The sequence below is a fragment of the Chlorocebus sabaeus genome, chromosome 5, assembly GCF_047675955.1.
Source record: "Chlorocebus sabaeus isolate Y175 chromosome 5, mChlSab1.0.hap1, whole genome shotgun sequence".
Lineage (NCBI taxonomy): Eukaryota > Metazoa > Chordata > Mammalia > Primates > Cercopithecidae > Chlorocebus > Chlorocebus sabaeus.
This window is the reverse complement of record NC_132908.1, coordinates 28,158,424-28,184,689: the sequence shown is the minus strand read 5'-3', so window position 1 is coordinate 28,184,689 and position 26,266 is coordinate 28,158,424. Positions and strand designations below refer to the sequence as shown.

At 48.8% G+C, this 26,266-nt stretch overlaps 1 pseudogene; it reads right to left on the bottom strand.

The window, feature by feature from the left end:
* Positions 1-4,986: 4,986 nt before the first annotated feature.
* On the bottom strand, positions 4,987-5,377 carry LOC103231339 (NADH dehydrogenase [ubiquinone] 1 alpha subcomplex subunit 3 pseudogene; annotated as a pseudogene).
* Positions 5,378-26,266: the final 20,889 nt, after the last annotated feature.

Below are 26,266 nucleotides of genomic sequence, written 5' to 3'. Positions count from 1 at the left end.
TTCCTGTGGCCGGGCCTCTTCGCTGGGCCCCGCTTTCACCCAGGACGGCCAGCTCCTGCCCTCCGCCCTCTTGCCGCTGTATGGGGCGCCTTGTCCCCCCGGCTCCAGCCTCCCTCGTCAGCACACTGGCCCTGCGCCCTGGTGTTGACTTCGTCGTCTTTCGGGGTTGCCTTGCTTTTTGGCCTTTCTGGGGTTCGGGAATTATGACGTTTGACCTGAAAGACAGCAGGGATTTCGGCCGGGACCCCTGAGCTCCGAGCTGGTCCAGCACTGGGCTCTCACCCGGACCCTCGCGGCTTTGCCCCTGGGGAGCCGCGGGGTGGAGCAGTCCAGGCCATCCTTGGGACAAGAGAGGGTTGGCCTCAGATGAAGGGCCCCCCAGCCTTTGCTCAGGGACCTCCTTTTTATTTTTCTGAAGCCCTACCAGGGAACCAGTGGCGATCCCAGAAATAAAACGTGTACAAGGCTTAAGTGGTTTCAAAATGCACAGATAATTTCCTTCTCATCAGTCTTACGAAGGAGGTAAACATATCTCCGTTTTCTACATAAGAAAATTGAGACTCAGAGACCCAAGTAATTGTGCCTGATTACAGGGCAACTAAGAGGAGTCGTGATTGGAATCCAGGTCTTGTAACTGCAAAACCTCTTTTTGGTGGCATGAATGCTAGAGTGTTTGGTCGCCTTTCCACTTCCTGTGAGAGCAAAAGCAGAAAGAAAAATTCAAATTAACTTGCAACTAGCACTTTCATCAGCCTTGCCTGGAGAAGGCAATTTGAAACTACTGAACAAAGCAAGACAAAAGACGTTAATTCCTGATACATACGCATGCAGGTTTTCCTTCCCAACTTAACTTTCAGCGGGATTTCAGAAGGTCTTTTGAGGGTTGGACCTTTCCTTCTAGAGAAACAATGAGGGCCATGTCCTGGGCCCCCCCAGCAAATTAAGCCCCACTAAGCCCTTGACTTCAGCCCTGATGGCCCTGAATACGCCAATATCCACCCCACCCGCGTTGGAAGGAGAGTTCAACTCTCCAGTGAGAGCAAAAGAAAGGAAGTCCACCCTCATTCATGCATTAAGTCACAAATATTTACTTAGCACCTAGTATGTTCCAGGCACTGTTCTGGGCACTGGGTATGCATTAGTGTACAAAGCAGATGAAGCTAACATTTAATAATAAAGCTGACCAGGCACGGTGGCTCACGCCTGTAATCCCAGCACTTTGGGAGGCCGAGGCGGGCAGATCATGAGGTCAGGAGTTTGAGACCAACCTGGTCAATGTGGTGAAACTCTGTCTCTACTAAAAACACAAAAATTAGCCGGGCATGGTGGCGCGCACCTGTAATCCCAACTACTCATGAGGATGAGACGGGAGAATCGCTTTGAGACGGGAGAATCGCTTAAACCCAGTAGGCAGAGGTTGCAGTGAGCCAAGACGTGCCATTGCACTCCAGCCTGGACGACAGAGGAAGACTCTGTCTCAAAACAAATAATAATAATAAAGCTGATATTTAATAATGATATACATTGTGCTCATCTATAATACATGATAGCTAACACTTTAACAAGACTTACTGTCAGGCACTGTTCTGACTGCTTTGAGTAAACTCTTGATTTTATTTTTCACAACAAAAGGCTGATGTGAGGATGACATTTTATCTTTTTTTTTTTTGAGACATGGTCTCACTCTGTCACCCAGGCTGAAGTGCAGTGGTGCCATCTCAGCTCACTGCAACCTCCACCTCCCGTGTTCAAGCGATTCTACCACCTCAATCTCCCGAGTAGCTGGGAGTATAGGTGTGCGCCACCACACCCGGCTAATGTTTGTATTTTTAGTAGAGACGGGGTTTCACCATGTTGGCCAGGCTGGTCTCGAACTCCTGGCCTCAGAGGATCCACCCACCTCGGCCTCCCAAATTGCTGGAATTACAGGTGTGAGCCACCTCGCCCTGCTAAGGATGACATTTTACAGATGAGGAAATAAGCATAGAAAGATAGAAAGCTGACTGGGCACAGTGGCTCACCCCTGTAATCCCAGCACTTTGGGAGGCCAAGGAGGGCAGATCACAAGGTCAGGAGTTCGAGACCAGCCTGAGCAACATGGTGAAACCCTGTCTCTACTAAAAATACAAACATTACCCGGGCGTGGTGGCAGGCACCTGTAGTCCCAGCTACTCGAGAGGCTGAAGCAGGAGAATTGCTTGAACCCGGGAGGCGGAGGTTGCAGTGAGCCGAGATCACGTCACTGCACTCCAGCGTGGGTGACAGAGCAAGACTCCATCTCAAAAAAAAAAAAAAGAAAGAAAGATGGAAAGTTATGCGGAAGCTACACAGGAAGTGGTAAAGCTGGGTTCCCAAGCCAGGTAGCCTGCTCTTAAGCCCTGCGCTTCAGCAGACATTGCCTGAGCACTGCATAGTATGTTCCAATCATGGGGCCGACTGGATGGATATGGATAAAGAAAAGCTCAGTCCCTAAACCACAGGACCAGCCAGTGGGTGAATGTGGGTGAGACACACAGACCACAAAGTATACTTGAGTGTAGTAAGTGCCATCACATGGAATCAGACTGGAAACCCTGCCAGGAGAGTAAGTCATCCACCAGGTGGACAACCACAGAACACTAAAGAGAGATGGTAACACTGAAGCCAGGCCTTACTGGATAAGTAGAAGTTCGCCAAGCAGCAAGGGAAGAAAGGCTATAATAGGCAGAACTGCAAAGACAAAGGCACAAGTGGTGAAGATGCTGAGGCAGAGTTTAGGCTCCAACTGTGACTCTGGGCCGGTTGTGGTGGCAGATGAGACTCGGTCTCAAAAAAAAGAAAAAAAAAAAATTGTGACTCTGAAAGACTACATCAAGTGGCCATTTCTTTCTTTTTTTTTTTTTTTTTTTTGAGATGGAGTCTCACTCTGTCACCCAGCCTGGAGTGCAGCGACATTATCTCAGCTCACTGCAACCTCTGCCTCCCAGGTTCAAGTGATTCTCGTGCCGCAGCCTCCCGAGCAGCTGGGATTACACATATGCATCACCATGCCCAGCTACTTTTCCTATTTTTTAGTAGAGACAGGGTTTTACTATATTGCCCAGGCTGTTCTCAAACTCCTGACCTCAAGTGATCCGCCCACCTCGAATGTTTTAATTTTTTTAACTAGTTGCCAACACTAAGAATAGTGGGCCATTCCAGGCCCACTTCCATAGGCCAAGGGTCAGCTGCAGTGAGATGCTGTCACCATTAGCTGCCATATGTGCTTTAAATTCACCATAAATGTCTTACTTCCTATCTCTGACAGGAAAGTCAATGTTAAATTTTTCTTTTTTGAGACAGGGTCTTGCTATGTTGCCCAAGCTGGTCTTGAACTCCTGGGCTCAAGTGATCCTCCCAAAATGCTGTGATTAAAGGTGTGACCACCACACCCAGCTTCAATTAACATGTATATCAGATATTGGGCCGGATGTGTTGGCTCACACGTGTAATCCCAGCACTTTGGGAGGCTGAGGTGGGCAGATCACGAGGTCAGGAGTTTGAGACCAGCCTGACCGAGATGGTGAAACCCTGTCTCCACTAGAGATACAGAAACTGGCCGAGTGTGGTGGTGCACATCTGTAGTCCCAGCTAATCAGGAGGCTGAGGCAGGAGAATCGCTTGAGCCAGGGAGGCAGAGGTTGCGGTGAGCCAAGATTGCACCATCGCACTCCAGCCTGGGCAACAGAGTGAGACTCCATCTCAGTAAATAAATAAATGAACGTGTATATCAGATATACTTTTTTTTTTTTTTTTTTTTTTTTGAAATAGAGTCTCTGTCACCTAGGCTGGAGAGCAGTGGTGCAATCTCGGCTTACTGCAACCTCTACTTCCCAGGTTCCAGCGATTTTCCTGCCACAGCCTCCTGAGTAACTGGGATTACAGATGTGCACCACCACACCCGGCTAATTTTTTTAGTAGAGACAAGGTTTCCCTATGTTGGCCAGGCTGGTCTCGAACTCCTGACCTCATGATCTGCCTGCTTTGGCCTCCCAAAGTGCTGGGATTAGAGGCATGAGCCACCGCACCCGGCTTAGATATCCAGATATTTAGTTAGTTAGTTACTTTTAATTTACTTATTTAATTTTTTTTTTTGTTTTGAGACGGAGTCTCACTCTGTCACCCAGGCTGGAGTGCAGTGGCACGATCTCAACTCACTGCAACCTCCACCTCCCGAGTTCAAGCAATTCGCTGCCTCAGCCTCCTGAGTAGCTGGGATTACAGGCGCCCGCCATTACACCTGGCTAATTTTTTGTGTTTTTAGTAGAGACAGGATTTCACCGTCTTGGCCAGGCTGGTCTTGAACTCCTGACCTTGTGATCCACCCGCCTCGGCCTCCCAAAGTTCTGGGATTACAGGTATGTGCACCGTGCCAGAAATTTATATTTATTTATTTGTTTATTTGTATTTATATATATATTTTTTGAGATGGAGTCTCGCACTGTTGCCTGGGCTGGAGTGCAATGGCACGATCTCAGCTCACCACAACCTCCGCCTCCCAGGTTCAAGCGATTCTTCTGCCTCAGCGTCCCAAGTAGCTGGGATTACAGGCACCCGCCACCACGCCTGGCTAATTTTTTGTATTTTTTTTTTAGTAGAGATGGGATTTTACTATGTTGGCCAGGCTGGTCTCAAACACCTAACCTCGTGATCCACCCGCCTTGGCCTCCCGAAGTGCTGTTACAGTTGTGAGCCACCACGCCTGGCCCCGGAATTTATGTTTTAAAGACGAGGTCTCATTTTGTTGGCCAGTTTTGTCTTGAACCCCTGGCCTCAAGCAGTCTTCCTGCCTCGGCCTCCCAAAGTACTAGAGTTACAGTTACAGGCATGAGCCACTGTGCCTGGCCTAGATCAGATATTTAATGCAATTTTTCTTTCTCTTTCTTTTTTTTTTTTGGGTGGGGAGAGGTTGGTTTTCACGTTTTTAGTGGGAGCCATGGGAAGGCCCTCCTCTGTCAGTGGAGGTGCTCACAATTTCTTCAGCCACTCCAAACTGGGGCCTTGGGGGTCCTGGGGGTGGCTGGGCACGTTGGGCATGTTCCCGTCATCGCAGACAGGCACTGGGTAGTTGTAGGCCATTGCCTCATTGATCATGGTGGAGTACTTGGTGTAGGGGCTAAGTGGGGGTAGAATTACAGCGAGGCTCCAGATGATAAAGGACCCGACCAGCACTGGCTCCCTGGCCCAGGAAATCTTGAGGAAAATGCTGAGTCTCGTGGCCATCTTGGTCTCGGTGGTGGCGACAGTGGCCTTTTTTTTTTTTTGAGATTGAGTCTCGCTCTGTCACCCAGGCTGGAGTGCAGTAGCGTGATCTCGGCTCACTGCAACCTCCGCCTCCCAGGTTCAAGCGATTCTCCTGCCTCAGGCTCCTGAGTAGCTAGGATTATAGGCGCGTGCCACCGCACCCAGCTAATTTTTGTATGTTTAGTAGAGATGGGGTTTCACCATGTTGACCAGGCTGCTCTCGAACTCCTGACCTCGTGATCTGCCTGCCTAGGCTTCCCAAAGTGCTGGGATTACAGGCATGAGCCACCACGCCTGGCCTCTTTTTTGTTTTTTGTTTTTTTTTTGAGATAGGATCTCAATCTGTCGCCCAGGCTGGAGTGCAGTGGCGCAATCAAAGCTCACTGCAGCCTCAAATTCCTGGGTTCAAGCAATCCTCCAAACTTGGCCTCACCAGCATCTGGGCCTACAGGCCTGCACCACCAGACCCAGCCTCTATTTTTTTTTTTTTTTTTTTTTTTTTTTGAGACAGAGTCTCGATCTGTCGCCCAGGCTGGAGTGCAGTGGTGCTATCTTGCCTCACTGCAAGCTCCGCCTCCCGGGTTCACGCCTTCTCCTGCCTCAGCCTCTAGAGTAGCTGGGACTACAGGCGCCCACCACAAGGCCCGGCTAATTTTTTGTATTTTTAGTAGAGACAGGGTTTCACCGTGTTAGCCAGGATGGTCTCGATCTTCTGACCTCATGATCCACCCGCCTCGGCCTACCAAAGTGCTGGGATTACAGGCGTGAACCACCGCACTTGGCCCATAAAGATGGGGTTTCGGCCGGGCGCGGTGGCTCAAGCCTGTAATCCCAGCACTTTGGGAGGCCGAGACGGGTGGATCACGAGGTCAGGAGATCGAGACCATCCTGGCTAACACGGTGAAACCCCGTCTCTACTAAAAAATACAAAAAACTAGCCGGGCGTGGTGGCGGGCGCCTGTAGTCCCAGCTACTCGGGAGGCTGAGGCAGGAGAATGGCGTAAACCCGGGAGGCGGAGCTTGCTGTGAGCTGAGATCCGGCCACTGCACTCCAGCCTGGGCGACAGAGCGAGACTCCGTCTCAAAAAAAAAAAAAAAAAAAAGATGGGGTTTCACCATGTTAGCCAGGATGGTCTCAATCTCCTGACCTCGTGATCTGCCTGCCTCAGCCTCCCAAAGTGCTGGGATTACAGGTGTGAGTCACCATGCCCGGCCTCTATTTGGGTTTCTAAAAAAGAAAGAGGGCCAGGCAGTGGCTCATTCCTGTAATGCCAGCACTTTGGGAGGCTGAGGCAGGAGGATCACTTAATAACATAGTGAGACCCTATCTCTACAAAAAAATTAAAAATTCGCTGGGTTTGGTGGTGTGTGACTGTGGTCCCAGCTACTTGGGAGGCTGAGTCGGGGGTGGGGTGGGGGGTACTACCCAAAAAGTCAAGGCTGCAGTGAGCTATGACTGCCCCACTGTACTTCAGCCTGAACAGAGTGAGACCCTGTGGCAAACAAAAAACAAAAAAAAAAAAGAAGAAGAAGAAAAGGAGGACAGTTAGGGATAATATATGTATGTTTACTTATGCATAAAATATCTCTGGAAGAAGAAAAACAATTCATAGCCTATTTCTGAGGAAAGAATCTGGGGAACTTGGGATCAAGGATTGAAGGAAATTCACTTTTTCTAGATCCTTTTATATTTTAATTTTTCATCATGTGCCTATAATGACCAATTTAAAAGCAAACTGACTCCTACAAAGCACCACAGCATAGTAGGTGAGGAGGGTACTATACAGGGTAAGACTAGTCACAGGGGAAGAGTGATTAGTTTTACAGTGAGTAGGCTGGGTCAGCCTTCACTGAGGAGTTGACCTTTTTTTTTTTTTTTTTTTTTTGAGATAGGGTCTCACCCTGTCGGCCAAGCTGGAGTACAGTGGCACAATCTCTGCTCACCGTAGCCTCAATCTCTTGGGTTCAGAAGATCATCCCACCTCAGCCTCCCCAGCAGCTCACACCACCATGCCCCAGTAATTTTTGTTTTTTGTAGAGACAGGGTCTCATCACATTGCCCAGGCTGGTCTCAAACTCCTGGGCTCAAGCAATCCTCCTGCCCCACCCTCCCAATGCTGGTATTACAGGCATGCGCAACTGTGCCCAGCGAGGAGTTGACATTTCAACTGAACGAATGAAACATTTCTCAGTACAAAAACTGCACGAACAGAAGAGAGTAAGCTTGACCCAGAGCCCGTCCTGGCCAGGCACTTTAGCTGGGTTCTTGTATGTATTTATTTATATTTTAGAGACAGGATCTCGCTCTGTTGCCCAGGCTTCTTGAGTGCAGTGGTGCAATCATAGCTCACTGTAACATTGAACTCCTGGCCTCAAGCAGTCCTCCCGCCTCAGCCTCCCAAAGTGCTGGGAACACAGATGTATGCCACTGCCCTACCTAGGTCCCTATAGAAGGGCAAGGGAGGAAGAGCAGGCAAGGCCCTCCCCTCAGGAGCACTCTGACCTGGGGAGCAGTGTGGAGGGATGGTAAGAGTGCAGCTCGGACCAGACCCAGGCCCCACCTCTAACCTGCTGCATATCTTTGTGCAAATTAGGAAGAGGCATCCCTTACTCCAGGCAGAAACCCACCCCCTACCCTGCCCCCCAGGACCCAAGGCTTGGGAAGGAGAGCAGGAGCTGAATTTTACTCCACCCCATTTCAACTCTGGACAGAGGATTTCATGCAGGATGAAATGGTCACACTCCTAAGCAGAGGCCCTGAGGTATGAGACAACCTGCTATTTCACATCACTCAAAACAACAGGCGTGGGGTTGCCCACACCTCTAATCACAGCTTTTTGGGAAGCAAAAGCATGTGGATTTCTTGAGTCCAGGAGTTCAAGACTCCAGGTTGATCTTGAACATGGCGAAACCAAGGCTCTACAAAAAATACAAAAATTCGCCAGGCTTGGTGGTGCATGCCTGTGGTCCCAGCTACTTGGGAGGCTGAGGTAGGAGGATCTCTTGAGCCCCGGAGGCAGAGGTTGCAACAAGTGGAGATTGCACCAGTGCACTCAAGCCTGGAGAACAGAGCAAGAACTGTCTCAAAAAAAAAAGCAACTTCTACTGGGAATATTAAATGACATTTCCATCTGCAAATTACCCTTAACTGGGCCTAGAACATAGTAGGCATGAATAAATGACCTTTTCTCTCTCACTCGTCCTTCAAGATGTACTGCTTCAAGCGAGAAATAATTGCTTTATTATCTCCTTGGGCAGTGCCCAGGACAGGAAGTGCTCCTGTCTGCATGGGGCCCACTCAGATTTTGTGTCTCTAGGAGAGGTTGTCATGGTAAACAGACTGGGAAAGTAAATGCTGGGCAGATAATTGGCCTGTGCTAAGAAAAGACCTGCTTGGACCAGCTAGAAAAGAGCAACACAGTGCTGGGTCTGAGGGAAAACTGCAGAAAGTCCCCCTGGAGGCAGGAAAAGGGCCTGGGGCAAGGTATGCAATAGTCACAGCAATAGATGGGAAATTGACCAGTCATTGTGCCAGGTCCATTTCCAAACAGGTTAAAGTCCCAGTGAAACAAATTAAGCATCCTGGTACCTGGTTTGCAAAAACACAGTGTGGTCAGGCACAGTGGCTGACACCTGTCATCCCAGGGCTTTGGGAGGCTGAGATGGTGGGGGATATCTCTTGAGCCCAGGAGGTCAAGGCTGTAGTGAGCTATGATTGAACCACTGTACTCCAACCTGGGCCACAGAAGAAAACTCTGTTTCTCAAGGACAAAAACAAAAGTGTGCCGGGCGCCGTGGCTCACGCCTGTAATCCCAGTGCTTTGGGAGGCTGAGGCAGGTGCATCACCTGAGGTCAGGAGTTCGAGACCAGCCTGATCAACATGGTGAAATCCTGTCTCTACTAAAAATACAAAAATAAGCCAGGTGTGGTGGCACGTGCCTGTAGTCCCAGCTACTCAGGAGGCTGAGGTGGGAGAATCACTTGAACCCAGGAGGCAGAGGTTGCAGTGAACCAAGATGGTGCCACTGCATTCCAGCCTAGGCAACAGACACTGTCTCGAACAAACAAACAAAACAAAAGTGTGACTTAGGCCGGGCGCGGTGGCTCACACTGTATTCCCAGCACTTTGGGAGGCCGAGGCAGGTGGATCACCTGAGGTCAGCAGTTTGAGACCAGCCTGGCCAACATGGTAAAATCCTGTCTCTACTAAAAATACAAAAAGTTAGCTGTGCATGGTGGCAGGCACCTGTAATCCTAGCTACTCGGGAGGCTGAGTCAGGAGAATCGCTTGAACCCAGCAGGCGGAAGTTGCAGTGAGCCGAGATCGCGCCATTGCACTCCAGCCTGGCAACAAGAGTGAAATTCTGTCTCAAAAAAAAAAAAAAAAGTGTAACGTAAAAGTATCTGTTAACAATTCCATATCGTTTGCCTTTTTCAAGGACTCAGGGCTACAGATTTTCTAGCTCTAAATAGGAGAAGGGAGAAGAGCAAGAGAGCGTATCAGTACAGGGGCTTCAGGACAAATATGTAAAAGAATGAAGAAACTTCTTTATGCTTCAAGCTAAGCTCAGTGGCTCACACCTGTAACCCCAGCACTCTGGGAGGCCAGCGTTGGAGGATCACTTGAGCCCAGGAGTTCAAGATCAGCCTGGGAAACATAGCCAGACCCAGTCTCTACAAAAACTTTAAAAAATTAGGCCAGAAAGGCCGGGCGCGGTGGCTCAAGCCTGTAATCCCAGCACTTTGGGAGGCCGAGATGGGTGGATCACGAGGTCAGGAGATCGAGACCAGCCTGGCTAACACGGTGAAACCCCGTCTCTACTAAAAATACAAAAAAAAAAAAAACTAGCCGGGCGTAGTGGCGGGCGCCTGTAGTCCCAGCTACTCAGGAGGCTGAGGCAGGAGAATGGCATAAACCTGGGAGGCAGAGCTTGCAGTGAACTGAGATCCGGCCACTGCACTCCACCCTGGGCGACAGAGCAAGACTCCGTCTCAAAAAAAAAAAAAAAAAAAAAATAGGCCGGGCACAGTGGTATACCCCTGTAATCCCAGCACTTTGGAAGGCCAAGGCGGGAGGATCACCTGAGGTCAGGAGTTGGAGACCAGCCTGACCAACATGGAGAAACCCTGTCTGTACTAAAAAAATACAAAATTAACCAGGCATGGTGGCCCATGCCCATAATCCCAGCTACTTGGGCAGCTGAGGCAAGAGGATTGCTTGAACCCAGGAGACAGACGTTGGGGTGAGCTGAGATTGCGCCGTTGCACTCTATCCTGGGCAATAAGACTGAAACTCCATCTCAAAAAAAAAAAAAAAAAAATTAGCTGGGCGTGGTGGTACATGCCTGTAGTCCCAGCTACTGGGGAGGCTGAAGAGGCAGGATCATTTGAGCCCAGGAGTTCAAGGCTGCAGTGAGTCGTGATTACACCACCACACTTCAGCCTGGGAGACAGAGACTCCGTTTCAAAGAAAAAAAAAAAGAAAGAAACTTGTTTATGTTTGACCCTGCAAGGAGATTTAAACCCTAACGTGCCAAATATGTATGTACACTTTTTTTCAGATTAATTTGCAAATATTTCCAGGAAGAGACATGTAAAACTACTGAGAAGAGTTCTGACTTTCTCTGTGGGACAGCTAAAACAAAAATTACACACATTTGGCCAGGCACGGTGGCTCACACCTGTAATCCCAGCACTTTGGGAGGCCGAGGCAGGCAGATCACGAGGTCAGGAGTTCAAGACTAGCCTGACCAACATGGTGAAACCCGTCTCTACTAAAAATACAAAAATTAGCCAGGTGTGGTGGTGGGTGCCTGTAATCCCAGCTACTCAAGAGGCTGAGGCAGGAGATCACTTGAACACGGGAGGTGAAGGTTGCAGTGAGCCAAGATCATGCCACTGCACTCTAGCCTGGGTGACAGAGTGAGACTCCGTCTCGAAAAAAAAAAAAATTACACATATTTATTTTTTATTTTATATATTTTTTTTCGAGACAGAGTCTCTCTTTGTTGCCCAGGCTGGAGTGCAGTGGCACGATCTCGGCTCACTGCAAGCTCCGCCTCCCGGGTTCACGCCATTCTCCTGCCTCAGCCTTCCGAGTTGCTAGGACTACAGGCGCCAGCCACCACACCCAGCTAATTTTTTGTATTTTTAGTAGAGACGGGGTTTCACCGTGTTAGCCAGGATGGTCTCGATCCCCTAACCCCGTGATCCACCCGCCTTGGCCTCCCAAAGTGCTGGGATTACAGGTGTGAGCCACTGAGCCTGGCCTTATTTTTTTTTTAGACAGAGTCTTACTCTGTCGCCAGGCTGGAGAGCAAAGATGTGATCTCGGTTCACTGCACCCTCCACCTCCTGGTTCAAGCAATTCTCCTGCCTCAGCCTCCCGAGTAGCTGGGATTACAGGTACCCACCACCACACCCGGCTAATTTTTTGTATTTTTAGTAGAGATGAGGTTTCGCCATGTTGCCCAGGCTGGTTTCGAACTCTCAAGCTCACGCAATCAATCTGTCCGTCTCGACCTCCCAGAGTGCTGGGATTACAGGCGTGAGTCACTGCACCTGGCGTACGCATATTTTTTAAATTTTGGTGGGATTTTTTGTTTGTTTCTTTAAGATGGAGTTTCACTCTTGTTGCTCAGGCTAGAGTGCAATGGTGCAGTCCTGGGTCACTGCAACCTCTGCCTCCTGGGTTCAAGTGACTCTCCTGTCTCAGCCTCCCGAGTAGCTGGGATTACAGGCACATGCCACCACGTCCGGCTAATTTTTGTGTTTTTAGTAGAGACAGAGTTTCATCAAGTTGGTCAGGCTGATCTGGAATTCCTGACCTCAGGTGATCCGCCCACCTCAGCCTCCCAAAGTGCTGGGATTACAGGCATGAGCCACCTCACCCGGCCTAATTTGTTTTAAATGGATGCCTCAAGGGAACTATTTTGAGCAGCATGATCTACTTATGTAATTTTAATTTTTTTTTTTTTTTTTTTTTTTTTTTTTTTGAGACGGAGTCTTGCTCTGTCGCCCAGGTCGGAGTGCAGTAGCATGATCTTGGTTCACTGCAACCTCTGCCTCCCGGGTTCAAGCGATTCTTCTACCTCAGTTTCCCAAGTAGGTAGGACTACAGGCCTGTGCCACCATGCCCGGCTAATTTTGTATTTTTAGTAAAGATGGGATTTCACGATGTTGGCCAGGCTGGTTTCGAACTGCTGACCTAGTGATCTGCCCGCCTCAGCCTCCCAAAGTGCTGGGAATACAGGTGTGAGCTCCACTGCGCCCGGCCGTAATTTTAAATTTTCTAGGAGCTACGTTTTGTTTGTTTGTTTGTTTGTTTGTTTGTTTGTTTGTTTGTTTTGAGAAACCTGTTTTAAGGCACTGTGACATGAAAAGGGCTGCCAGGGATGTGTTCCTCCCCCGACTTCACAGCCAGCACGTAATCGCCCCTCTTCTTGATGATGTATGTGACGTTGTACTGCTGGTTGCCTACATGCTTCATGGAGACCTCCTCGTAGGGGGTGGTGGGCCCATGGACCTGGAGCAGCAGCATGTTGGAGCTGGCTTTGCTGCAGTCCACCAGGAAGGAACTCTTCTGGCCCACAAAGGCCTTCAAGAGCCCTGTCCCCTTAGAGGTCACTTTGCTGCGGTCATTTTTTTTTTTTTTTTTTTGAGACAGGTTCTCACTCTGTCACCCAGGCTGGAGTACTGTGGTGGGGATCATGGCTCACTGCAGCCTTGAACTCCTGGGCTCAAACAATCCTCCCACCTCAGCCTCCCAAGAAGCTAGGATTACAGGCGCACATCACCATGCCTGGCTAATTTTTTGTATTTTTAGTAGAGACAGGGTTTTGCTATGCTGCCCAGGCTGGTCTGGAGCTCCTGGACTCAAGCAATCCACCTGCCTCAGCCTCCCAGAGTACTGGGATTACAGGTGTGAGCCACCATGCCCAGCCTTTTTTTTTATTCACACTAAGTTTTCAAAGTCTGGTGGGTGGGTCGCCAAGATGATGCTGGCCAGGCTACACACACCAAGAATGCACAGACACACACACACACGCACACACACACACACACCCCTGAAAGGACATCTCTTGGAATTTCCAATATCGATATTTGTTTCCAACTAAGCAGTTTTCCTGTTGTGTTTATTGGTGTGTGTGTGCGTGCGTGTGTATGTGTGTGTGTGTGTGTGAAAGAATATTGTGACCAGGTGAGGTGGCTCACACCTGTAATCTCAGCACTTGAGGCCAGGAGTTTGAGACCAGCATGGGCGGCAACATGAGATGCTGTCTCTACAAAAAATACAAAATTGTGCCACTGCACTCCAGCCTGGGCAACACAGAGAGACCTTGTCTCAAAAAAAAAAAAAAAAAAAAAAAAAGAATTTTGGGGAGGGATAGCATTAGGAGAAATAACTAATGTTGATGCGTGCAGCAAACCACCAGGGCACGTGTATACCTATGTAACAAACCTGCATGTTCTGCACATGTACCCCAGAACTTAAAGTATTTATAAATAAATAAATAAATAAGAATTTTGCCCTCAGCACCAGCTTGCATGGTGAAATAAGAAAGAAGGAAAGTAAGAATTTTGCCCTAAGGCTCCTATCTATTAGCTGTTTAGAAACCAGAGAATTTAGTAACTGTTTTCTTTCTTTAATGGAAACTTCGTAAGAAATTATTTTGGAAAGTTTTGCCTACAAAATTAAAAAGGAAGCCGGGCACAGTGGCTCATGCCTGTAATCCCAACACTTTGGCGGGCTGAGGCAGCCGGATCACCTGAGGTCAGAAGTGTGAGACCAGCCTGGCCAACATGGTGAAACCCCGTCTCCATTAAAAATACAAAAATGGCTGGGCGCGGTGGCTCACGCCTGTAATCCCAGCACTTTGGGAGGCCGAGGCGGGCGGATCACAAGGTCAGGAGATCGAGACCATCCTGGCAAACACGGTGAAACCCCGTCTCTACTAAAAATACAAAAAATGAGCCGAGCTTGGTGGTGGGCGCCTGTAATGCCAGCTACTCAGGAGGTTGAGGCAGGAGAATGGCATGAGCCCTGGAGGCAGAGCTTGCAGTGAGCCGAGATCGCGCCACTGCACTGCAGCCTGGGGGACACAGCGAGACTCTGTCTCAAAAAAAAACCAAAAAACAAAAAAATACAAAAATTAGGCCAGGCGCGTTGGCTCACGCCTGTAATCTCAGCACTTTGGGAGGCCAAGGTGGGCGGATCACCTGAGGTCAGGAGTTTGAGACCAGCCTGGCCAACATGGTGAAACCCCATCTCTACTAAAAATACAAAAAAATTAGCCATGTGTGGTGGCAGGCTCTTGTAATCCCAGCTACTCGGGAGGCTGAGGCAGGGCCGTTTTTTCCTTTCTGAATGTGGACTGGATCGTTTTCATTTTTTATCCAAGTGATCTAAATAACACAAAACCAGTATCTATATTCATTTTCACAGTCTTAATTTATGACAATGTACTCATTTTCAGCCATATAGCCTTTTTCCCAACTAAAAGAGCCACATCCCATTCCTAACTTATGGCTATGAATGACAGCACAGGCATCAAACTTGCAGGTGACTTGTTTCGGCATCCCTTTTTCTTTTGCTTTGGCTGAAACTTTACTCGTATCATTTATGAGTCCCCACCAGTTCTCAGTCCTTAATCTTATTTTAAAAACTGTGGTCATGGAGGCTCAGATGGGTCATAACACACATCAGGTTGGTCATTTCCTGGGCTACATACCTTGCATAGAATAGCATTATACAAACAAGTTCTTTTTAGAGTTCTGGTACACTTATAATAACCATAAAATAATAGGACTGGAGCAACTTTTTGTCCTACCTCGGTGACTTGATGTTTACACTGGGAACAGTCCTCCATGCGGGGAAAATCAGTGGAAGTTTTTACTATGCAAGTCCAAATTATAAGGAAAATGAGTTCCATGATGATTCTTCTCATGCTTCGGCCATGCATAGACTAGTCAGCTTCCGGGTGTGAATGGAGCGGGGCTTGTCATCCTCCTCAGAGTCACTTTGCAGGGGTTGTCCAGGCTCGGTTTTGCCTCCCAGGTTTCAGCGGCTGCAGGTTTCACATGGATGTGGTGGATCCAGGCTGGGATTCCTTCTACCTTTACAGCCATGGGAATGGTCAGGATGACGGTCTGAGGTCCTTTCCACCGTGGCCGCAAAGGGGCTACGTTCCAGTCCTTGATCCACATGCGATCACCTGGAGAGAAAGGGTGAACTAGGGAGAATAAGCTGATGGGACACCTCTCATTTACCCAAGTTGAGATTGTTTGTGTAATTTTTCCTAAAGCCTGTAGCTGTCGCTGTAATTCAATTTCACCTAACTCTCAGGGAGTGCCTGGAAGCTCCGGTAGTATAGGAGAAGGCCTATGACACAGTATTTCATAAGGGGAGTATCCTGTTTTCTTAGAAGGAGTGCATCTAATTTTAAACAATACCATAGGAAGGGCCTGTATCCACTTTAATCCTGTTTCCTGACATACTTTCCCTAAACTATTTTTGACAGTCTGATTCATTCGCTCCACCTTTCCGGAACTCTGAGGTCGGTAGGCAGCATGTAGCTTCCAAGTGATTCCTAATGCCCTTGCTGTCTTCTGTACCAAGTCAGCCACAAATGCCAGCCCATTATCTGAGCCGATTCGTAAAGGCAGTCCAAACCTAGGAATAAGATCTCGAAGAAGCACACGGGTTACCTCGTAGGCCTTTTCGGTTCGTGTTGGATAAATCTCCACCCACCCAGAGTAAGTACACACAAGAACCAGCAAATACTTGTTACCTCCACATTTCGGCATTTCTGTGAAATCCACCTGAAGATCCTCAAAAGGAGTGGCTCCATAAGCTTGTATGCCGGGCGGAACAGTGGGGCCTTGCCTCGCATTGTGTTGTTGGCAAGTAACGCACCGTTGTACTACTGCTTTGTCAAGGGCTGGCAAGTATGAGATGTAGAAGTATCGGCCTAATAATTTTTCAAGTGACTCTTGTCCTAGATGAGTGGTTTCGTGCATGGCCAATACGATCGTGGCTACCAGCAACTGCAGCACAGCTACCCTCCCATCTGGCAGTCTGATCCATCCTCCTTTTATTACTTGCCCCCCTACTGCGTGGAAGAAGTCTTTTTCTTCCTTAGAATAGGTAAGTACCAGGTCAGATGTTTGAGGGAGTAAGGGAGCTGCTACCGATGCCCGGTAAGGGGTAGACGCTGCTTTTCAAGCTTCTGATTCAGCTCGAGAGTTTCCTAAGGCCATTGAGGTGGAGGCTCACTGGTGTCCCCTGCAGTGCATGACTGCCCACCTTCTGAGATTTCCACACTGCCTCTAATAATTGTAGAATTTCTTGTTGATATTTTATGTCCTTTCCCCCAGAGTTTAACAGGCCCTTTTCTTTATATAATGCTCTATGCACTTGGAGGATTAGAAAGGCATATCGAGAGTCAGTGTAGATGTTTACAGTCTTACTTTCCCTGAGTTCTAGAGCCCGAGTTAAACAATGGGCTCAGCCTTCTGGGCTGAAGTGCCCTGTGGCAACGGTTTGGCTTCAATGACAGCATCCAAAGTTACCACCGCATATCCTGCACGTCTTTCTCCTTGTGGGTTGATGAAGCTGCTGCAGTCCACGTATCACTCCCAGTCTACTGATGCCCATGGCTGGTCTCGAAGGTCAGGTCTGCTAGAATAGACTGAGTCCAACACCTCTACACAGTTATGCTTGGCCGGGCTCTCTGATACTGGGAGTGGGGTGGCAGGATTTAGGGTGTTATAGACTTCAATAGTTATGAGGGGATTTTCACATAGCAAGCTTTGGTACTTGGTTAATCTAGCATTTGTTAACCAATGATGCCCTTTGGCATTCATCAGAGTTACCACAGGATGGGGGGCCTTTATATTCAGGTTTTGCCCAAGGGTTAGTTTATCTGCTTCTTGTGCTAACAGGGCCGTTGCTGCCAGGGCCCTTAGACATGGGAGCCAGACTTTGAAAACTCCATCTAGTTGTTTTGAGAGATAGGCCACTGGCCTTGGCCAGGGCCCCACAGGCTAGGTTGAAACTCCAACTGCTATTTTTTCTCTTTCTGACACATAGAGTGTAAAGGGCTTTGTCAAATCTGGTAGTCAGCTGGGGCTGACATAAGTTTTTCCTTTAACTTACAAGACTTGCTGTTGTAGAGGCCCCCATTCAAAAGGCTCCTGGTCGCCACCCTTTGTAACTCCGTACAAAGGTTTGGCTAGTACTGCAAAGTTTGGAATCCATAATCTGTAAAACCCCACAGCTCCTAAGAATTCCCTTACTTGCCTTCTGGTTCTAGGTTCTGGTAGGCTGCAGATGACCTGCTTTCTTTCTGACCCCAGGCTGCACTCCCCTTTCCGAATAGTGAATCCCAGGTAGCGTGCCTGCTGTCTGCAGATCTGAGCTTTCTTCTTGGACACCTTATACCCACAGTCCTCCAGGTGCCAAAGCAGGGCATCCGTCCCTTTTGCACACCCGACTGCCATGGAGTGTCCCAGTAGAAGGTTGTCCACGTACAGGAGCAAGACGCAGCCTAGGTCTTTAGCAGGAAACTTTTGCAGGTCTCGAGCCAGGGCCTCCCCGATGATAGCAGGGGAGTTCTTGAACCCTTGGGGAAGCCGGGTTCAAGTGTACTGAGTAATGACACCTGACTCCGGATCTTCCCACTGAAAGGCAAACAGCTTCTGGCTCTCAGGAGCTATTCTGATGCTAAAGAAGGCATCTTTTAAGTCCAGACAGGTAAACCAGCTGTCCTCAGCCAGCAGCAGCCCTAACAATGTGTAAGGGTTAGGAACTGTTGGGTGCAGAGTCACTGTAGCTTGGTTGACCAAGCACAAGTCCTGTACTGGCGGGTGGTCCTTGCTTAGGAACAGGCAGTAGGGGGGTGTTCCATGGAGACTGGCAAGGAACTATAATTCCATAGGCTTTCAAGCGCCTGTGATGAACCTGGATTCCTTCCAGAGCTTCTCTGGGAACCGGATACTGCTTTTGTCTAATTGGTTGGGCCCCAGGCTTAACTTCTATGAGTACGGGGGCTTGGTTGACCGCCAGTCCCCGAGGATTATCCTCTGCCCATACTCGGGGCCATCGCTTAGCTAGAGCTGGTTTTATCTCTTGGTCTGGCTCGGTTAGAAAAAGTCTCCACTCTTCTTCCTAGGGGACTGTAAGGGCCATGATAACTCCTGTTCCTGGTAACTTTAGCTGTAAAGAGCCCTGTTTTGTAAAGGAGATGGTGGCTCTCAACTTGCTAAGCAAGTCTCTTCCCAGCAAGGGGAAGGGACAGCCAGGCATGTACAAGAACTGGTTAACTAGCTCATATCCCCCACCGAGCAGTTCCGTGGTAGACAGAAAGCCTGCTTAGTGAAAACTCCTATTGCTCCAATTATATCAACGGTTTTCTTGGATAAGGGGGTGACTGGGGTGGTCACTACTGAATGTTCAGCACCAGTATCGACCAAAAACAATGTCCTAGCCCCCAGTTGTAATCCTGACAGTGGGCTCCTTGGGGGCGCTTAAGCCCAGTCCCCTTCAGTCCAATAGCCCTTCAGCCAGATTGAACAAAGCTCCCTCATCTTTATCTGAGGTCTTTTGTTCCGAGTCACTTTGCTTTTCCTCCTGTTGGGGACACTCATCTTTCCAATGTCCTATTTCCTTACAATAGACACATTGGTTATGTTGCAAGCATGGGCGATTAGACTGGGTATTCTTCCCGGAACCCCCCTTCCCTCTCCTTTTGGGGGAATTCCCCTAATGGCTGCGGCAAGTAAGTCAGCGTTTCGCCTAGCCTGGCGTTCGCCTTCCTTACAGCTTTCTCTGCGGTGTGTTGCATCTCTATTCACGAACACTTGATTGGCTATTTCCAGTAACTGAGGTATTCATACCCGCAAACCCAGCCTGTTTCTGCAATTTTCTCCTGATATCTTCTGCGCTTTGACTAACTAAGGCCATGTTAGTCATGCACTGATTTTCAGGGCTATCTGGATCAAAAGGAGTCTACATATGGTAAGCCTCATACAGTGTTTCATAGAATTGCACTGGACTTTCCTCTTTTCCTTGGATAACCTCAGAGATCTTATTTACATTTGTAGCCTTTTGAGCCCCTTTCTTTAGACCTTCTATTAATGCCTCATGGTACCGTCTTAGCCTCTCCATGTCTGGTCCCTCGTTCGGGTCCCATTGGGGGTCTATTCCCAGCAGCTGAATTCTTATATATTCTTGGGGGTTTTGGTAATCAGTTGGGACTTGCTCCTCTAGCCACTTAGTTGTCACCTGGAACACCCTTCACCTTTCAGCTGTATTAAAGAGGTACATGAGCAGCTGGTGGCAATCAGCCCAAGTAGGATTATGGGTCTATATAATAGTTTGGAGCAAGTCAATTTAAGCTTGACGCTTTTCAGTGTAAGATGGAGTTTTACTTTTCCAATTGAGGAGGTCAGCAGAGGTGAAAGGTTGATATACAAAGGCACGCCTTTCCACCATGTGTCCATCCTCATCTACCTCAGTATATCGCTGCTTTCTTAGGGGCATTTGGATTCCAGTCTTGGGCCATCAGTGAGCTGTCAAGGGAGGAGTTTCTTCCGTGGCTTCACTTCCTCTTTTGTCTACTCTGGGTGATTTGGGGTGTGGTCATCTGGTGGAAGTGTAGGTGCTGTGGGCTCAGGAGTGGGGAGCCCTTCCTCTCGATAAGGAAGGGGTACTGCTGGTACCAATTCCTGCCGTGATTCTTCGGGTGTTGGGACAGACAGGACTTTTGGTGCCGAATTCCCTCGGCGGGTGGAGCAAGAACCTTCCTTAACTAACTGTCCCTTTGCTACTAATAATGCTGCTGCCTGTCCTCTTAACCGCTGTGGGGGGTCTAAAACTTGCTTTAACCAGGAATCTATATATGGGAAGTGATCTGGGTGCCCTGGCTTACAGGATACCCTGTGCCTACTTTCGAGACAAGGAACCTGTCCAGGTTTCCTTCTGATGGCCAACCCTCCTCTAATGCTGGCCAGTCTGTCTCACACAAAGTTCTAAGTTTTCCTGGTGTCATGGTGACTCCAGTCTCCCTTAAATCCCTTTTTGAAATTTTTCAATGTAGTTCCTAGTGAGGTGGGCTTACTTTGTGCCTGACCCATGTTTCCTCAAGACAAAACACCACGCTCACACCACATGCACACCACAAAACAACGAACGGGTAAAAAGGGCACACACACACTTTTACAGTTTACACCAAACCAGAATCAAAACCAAAATCAGAGTATCAAGAAATCCAGGCCGGGCGCGGTGGCTCACGCCTGTAATCCCAGCACTTTGGGAGGCCGAGGCGGGCGGATCACAAGGTCAGGAGATCGAGACCATGGTGAAACCCCGTCTCTACTAAAAAATAGAAAAAAATTAGCCGGGCGCAGTGGCGGGTGCCTGTAGTCCCAGCTACTGGGGAGGCTGAGGTAGGAGAATGGCGTGAACCCGGGAGGCGGAGCTTGCAGTGAGCCGAGATTGCGCCACTGCACTCCAGCCTGGGCGACAGAGCGAGACTCCGTCTCAAAAAAAAAAAAAAAAAAAAAAAAAGAAATCCAAGCCAGGTCAAAACCAAAACCAAAGTATCAAGCAATCCAAGTCAAGTCAAAAACAAAAACCAAAGTGCCAGTACAGGCACGCTGTGGGTGATCAGGCCACACTTCCACTCAAATGGAGTGGGCAAGTTCCAAAGACTAGTCCTACCAAGTTTCAGATGTCCGGACTCCTCAAGTGCCAGTTCCTTCCCGGTGTTCAGTCACTGCGTTGATCCTTCATGGGGGCCTGCCACGCACTGCTCTGGCGAGGTGTTCCACCAAGGCAATTGCCTACCTGGGAGCACTCTCAGGATCCAAGTCGCTCAGGCTGGCCGGAGTCCCCTGCAGAGATGCTCCACAGGGCAGCTCTAAGCCGCCTAACGGGCTGCCTCGACCGTCCATTAATCACCTCACTTCCCAGTTAGGGAACCAAGAAATGTAGCAGGACAAGCCGCAGACAAAACCCCTCAGACATGGAGTTAAAGAAGGAAGCAGTTTATTCAGCTGGGAGACTCCTGTCTCAAGAGCTGAGCTCTCCGAGTGAGCAATTCTTCTCCCTTTTAAGGGGTCACAACTCTAAGGGGGTCCACTTGAGAGGGTCATGATCAATTGAGCAAGCAGGAGGTACATGACTAGGGACTGCATGCACCGGTAATTAGATCAGAACAGAACAGGACAAGGATTTTCACAGTGCTTTTCTTTTTTTTTTTTTTTTTTTTTTGAGACGGAGTCTTGCTCTGTCGCCCGGGCTGGAGTGCAGTGGCCGGATCTCAGCTCACTGCAAGCTCCGCCTCCCAGGTTTACACCATTCTCCTGCCTCAGCCTCCCGAGTAGCGGGGACTACAGGCGCCCGCCACCTCGCCCGGCTAGTTTTTTGTGTTTTTAGTAGAGACGGGGTTTCACCGTGTTAGCCAGGATGGTCTCGATCTCCTGACCTCGTGATCCGCCCGTCTCGGCCTCCCAAAGTGCTGGGATTACAGGCTTGAGCCACCGCGCCCGGCCCTTCACAGTGCTTTTCTATACAATGTCTGTAATCTATAGATAACATAACCGATTAGATCAGGGGTCGATCTTTAACTACCAGGCCCAGGGTGTGGCACCGCGCTGTCTGCTTGTGAATTTCATTTGTGCCTTTTGGTTTGTACTTCTTTCTGTAGAGGCAGAAATTGGGCATAAGACAATACGAGGGGTGGTCTCCTCCCTTAATGACAACAAGGCATGCAGGGAGCAGGCGGGGACTGGGACAGTGAGCAGCGACCAAGGAGAGCTTGAGTTTACTGTAAGAGCCTTGAGCGGCCACAGAGACTTTTAAGCAGGGACAAACACCTTTTTTTTTTTTTTTTTTGAGATTGAGTCTCGCTCTTGTTGCTCAACTGGAGAGCAGTGGCACGATCTCGGCTCACTGAAACCTCCGCCTCCCGGGTTCAAGCAATTTTCCTGCCTCAGCCTCCCGAGTAGCTGTGATTACAGGTGACTGCCACCATGCCCAGCTAATTTTTTTTTTTTTTTTTTTTTGAGACGGAGTTTCGCTTTTTTTTTTTTTTTTGAGACAGAATCTTACTCTGTCGCCGGGACTGGAGTGCAGTGGTGTGATCTTGGCTCACTGCAACCTCCACCTCCCAGGTTCAAGCGATTCGCCTGCTTCAGCCTGGGATTACAGGTGCCTGCCACTACATCCAGCTAATTTTTTGTATTTTTAATAGAAAGTGGGTTTCACCATGTTAGCCAGGCTGGTCTCAACCTCCTGACCTCATGATTCGCTCACCTCGGCCTCCCAAAGTTCTAGGATTACAGGCGTGAGCCACCTCATCCAGCCCGGAGTTTCGCTCTTGTTGCCCAGGCTGGAGTGCAATGGCACGATCTCGGCTCACTACAACTTCTGCCTCCTGGGTTCAAGTATAGCAATTCTCCTGTCTCAGCCTCCTTAGTAGCTGGGATTACAGGTGCCTGCCACCACTCCCAGCTACTTTTCTGTGTTTTTAGAAGAGATGGGATTTCACTATGTTGGCTAGGCTGCTCTTGAACTCCAGACCTCAGGTGATCCACCCACCTCAGCCTCCCAAACTGTTGGGATTACAGGCATGAGCCACCACGCCCGGCCCTGTCCCTGCGTGTTTGATTACACTAATCTCGATGGGTTTTCATTATCTAAACAGCATCCCCTCTCATACACACTCTTGTTTCAGACGTTTAGAATTCAGAAAACACAAACAGCCCGCAGGAGAAATGGTGGCTGCTCAGCTTGAGTACCTGAGGTCCCGCAACGCCCCACCTCCTTTGTTTTCCAGAGGGGTTCAGAAAGCTCACTGTGCTCAGGCCTCCAAGTCAGGGCCATAAGCCTTGTTGCCTCCAGCCATGACTCAAAACCTCGCCCTCACCCCCATCCCATCTTGACCTCCTCTCTTGCCCCCAAAAATTGCCCCAGACCCCATACAGTTTATGCAGGAGTACCTCAGAACTGCTCCCCTCAGAAGCAGGGGGTTGTCTCTCTCCCAGCAATGAGCTGCCACCTCCTCAGACTCCAACTCGATTGTTCTCTCTGTGTCTCAGGAACCACCCTCCAAATCGCATACAATGGCTGGGCACAGTGGCTCATGCCTGTAATCCCAGCACTTTGGGAGGCTGAGGCAGGTGGATCACCTGAAGTCAGTAGTTCGAGACCAGCCTGGCCAACATAGTGAAACCCGTCTCTATTAAAAATACAAAAATTAGGGCCAGGCACAGTGGCTCACACCTGTAATCCCAGCGCTTTGGGAGGCCGATGCGGGCGGATCATCTGAGGTTGGGAGTTCGAGACCAGTCTGACCAACATGGAGAAACCCTGTCTCTACTAAAAATACAAACTTAGCTGGGCATGGTGGCACATGCCTATAATCCCAGCCACTCAGGAGGCTGGGGCAGGAGAACCACTAGAACCCGGAAGGCAGAGGTTGCGGTGAGCTGAGATTGCGCTATTGCATTCCAGCCTGGGCGACACAGCAAGACTCTCTTAAAAAAAAAAAAAAAAAAATCCATACAGCACATCTCACAAAGTGTGGTATCCTTGAAGTAGGGCAACTCATTTGAGGCTAAAGCTCTGAATCCTGGGGCAATCTCTGGCTCTGATAGGCTCAGGATACCAGCATGGTCCCTGGAGACCAAGAGGTGGGTGGGAAGGTGGGGGCAGAGTCTGGCAGAGTGAAATTGAAGGAGCAGTTACTCTTCTTGCCACGAGAGGGAGCACCAAGGCAATGTCTTAATCGTATCAGTCAAGCATGGAGTCAACCCACAACTCGTTCCCAATTTTATCAAGTCTCTCAAATATTCCCACTCAGAGGGTGCCTGATAGAATAGCATTTTAACTCCAAGTTTTTTCTGATAACAGGTTATTTCTGGCCAGACGAGGTGGCTCATGCCTGTAATCCGAACATTTTGGGAGGCCGAGGCGGGAGGATCACCTGAGGTCAGGAGTTCGAGTCCAGCCTGGCCAACAGGGCCAAACCCCATCTCTACTAAAAATACTAAATTAGCCGGGTGTGGTGGTGCATGCCTGTAATCCCGGCTACTGGGGAGGCTGAGGCAGGAAAATCACTTGAACCTGGGAGGTGGAGGTTGCAGTAAGCCAAGATCGTGCCATTGCACTCTAGCCTGGGCAACAAGAGCCAAACTCCATCTCAAAAAAAAAAGAAAAAAAAAGTTATTTCTTCCAAGCAGATATGCAACAACATAGTGACTTAGCAAGACAATGTTATGGAATAGGGAATAGAGTTGCCAGGTTTAGCAAAAAATTTTATTTTACTCCTTTTTTTTTTTTTTTTTTTGTACAAACGGGGTCTATGTTATGTTGCCCAGGCTGGTCTCCAACTCCTAGACTGAAGTAAGCCTCCCATCTCAGCCTCCTGAAGTGCTGGGATTATGGGCATGAGCTACCACTCCCAACCAGATTTAGCGAATAAAACAAGTGCCCAATTAAATCTGAATTTCAGATAAGCACAAAAAAAATTTTTTTAAGACAAGGTCTTTTTTTTTTTTTTTTTTTTTTTTTTTTTTAAGACGGAGTCTCGCTGTGTCGCCCAGGCTGGAGTGCAGTGGCGCGATCTCGGCTCACTGCAAGCTCCGCCTCCCGGGTTCACGCCATTCTCCTGCCTCAGCCTCCGAGTAGCTGGGACTACAGGCGCCCGCCACCACGCCCGGCTAGTTTTTTGTATTTTTAGTAGAGACGGGGTTTCACCATGTTAGCCAGGATGGTCTCGATCTCCTGACCTCGTGATCCACCCGCCTCGGCCTCCCAAAGTGCTGGGATTACAGGCTTGAGCCACCGCGCCCGGCCCCAACATGGCGAAACCCCATCTCTACTAAAAATACAAAAACATTAACCGGGCATGGTGGCACCTGTAATCCTAGCTACTCGGGAGGCTGAGGCAGGAGAATCACTTGAACCCGGGAGGCAGAGGTTGCAGTAAGCCAAGATCACCACACTGCAATCCAGCCTGGGAGACAAAAGTGAAACTCCATCTCAAAAAAAAAAAAAAAAAAAAAGAGTTTTACAAACCAAAATGTTTGCAGTGGCTGCACTCACGCCTGTAATCCCAACACTTTAAGAGACTGAGACGGGTGGATCACTTGAGGTCAGGAGTTCAAGACCAGCCTGGCCAATGTGATGAAACCCTGTGTCTACTAAAAATACAAAAATTAGCTGGGCGTGATGGTGGGTGCCTGTAATTCCAGCTACTTGGGAGGCTGAGACAGGAGAATCACTTGAACCCAAGAGGCAGAGGCTGCAGTGAGTGGAGATAGCACCACTGCACTCCAGCCTGAGCAACAGAGTGAGACTCTGTCTCAAATAAAAAGTGAAAATAAAATTCAGCTTTCTCTGTCATGGCACCCATTCTGGTGTGCATGAGGACAGACAGCCCAGATTATTTTTCGAGGAGACATGTGGCCCTGCCCACAGTATCTTCCACAGAACAGACCTGAGCAGAAGTGGAGTGACTCCCAGCTTCTGGCTTCCTCTTTTCACAGTGAGATGTCGCGCTGCTGGGCTTCCCGGGTGTGGAGCGTATGTGGCTGTGTGCTTGAGCTGTGAAACAGTCTTCCGCTCCCTCTGGTCAGCACCTTTGGAAAGCTTGGTGAGAGCAACAATACTATCAAGGATTATCTGAAGAATGCCTTTTTTTCTATGTCAGTGATAACCAGCCGTTTTAGTGACAAAGCCAATTCAGAAAAAAGTAACCTGATACCAAAATAATTTAAAAGACATGATCTCTTTTGTCAGGAAATGTAATATCAACATCTTTGGTTAAGCATGCTTTTCTTGTTTTTCCAAATGCTGAAGGGTTTCATTATTTTAGCTAAGCTTTCAAAAACGACATTACACACATGCCCTGGTGTTATCTAATGTAAAGCTGCACCTTTTCCCAACGTTTTTGGTCCAGGAAAGCATTTTTGGAGCTAGTTCGTTTGTTTTTTTCT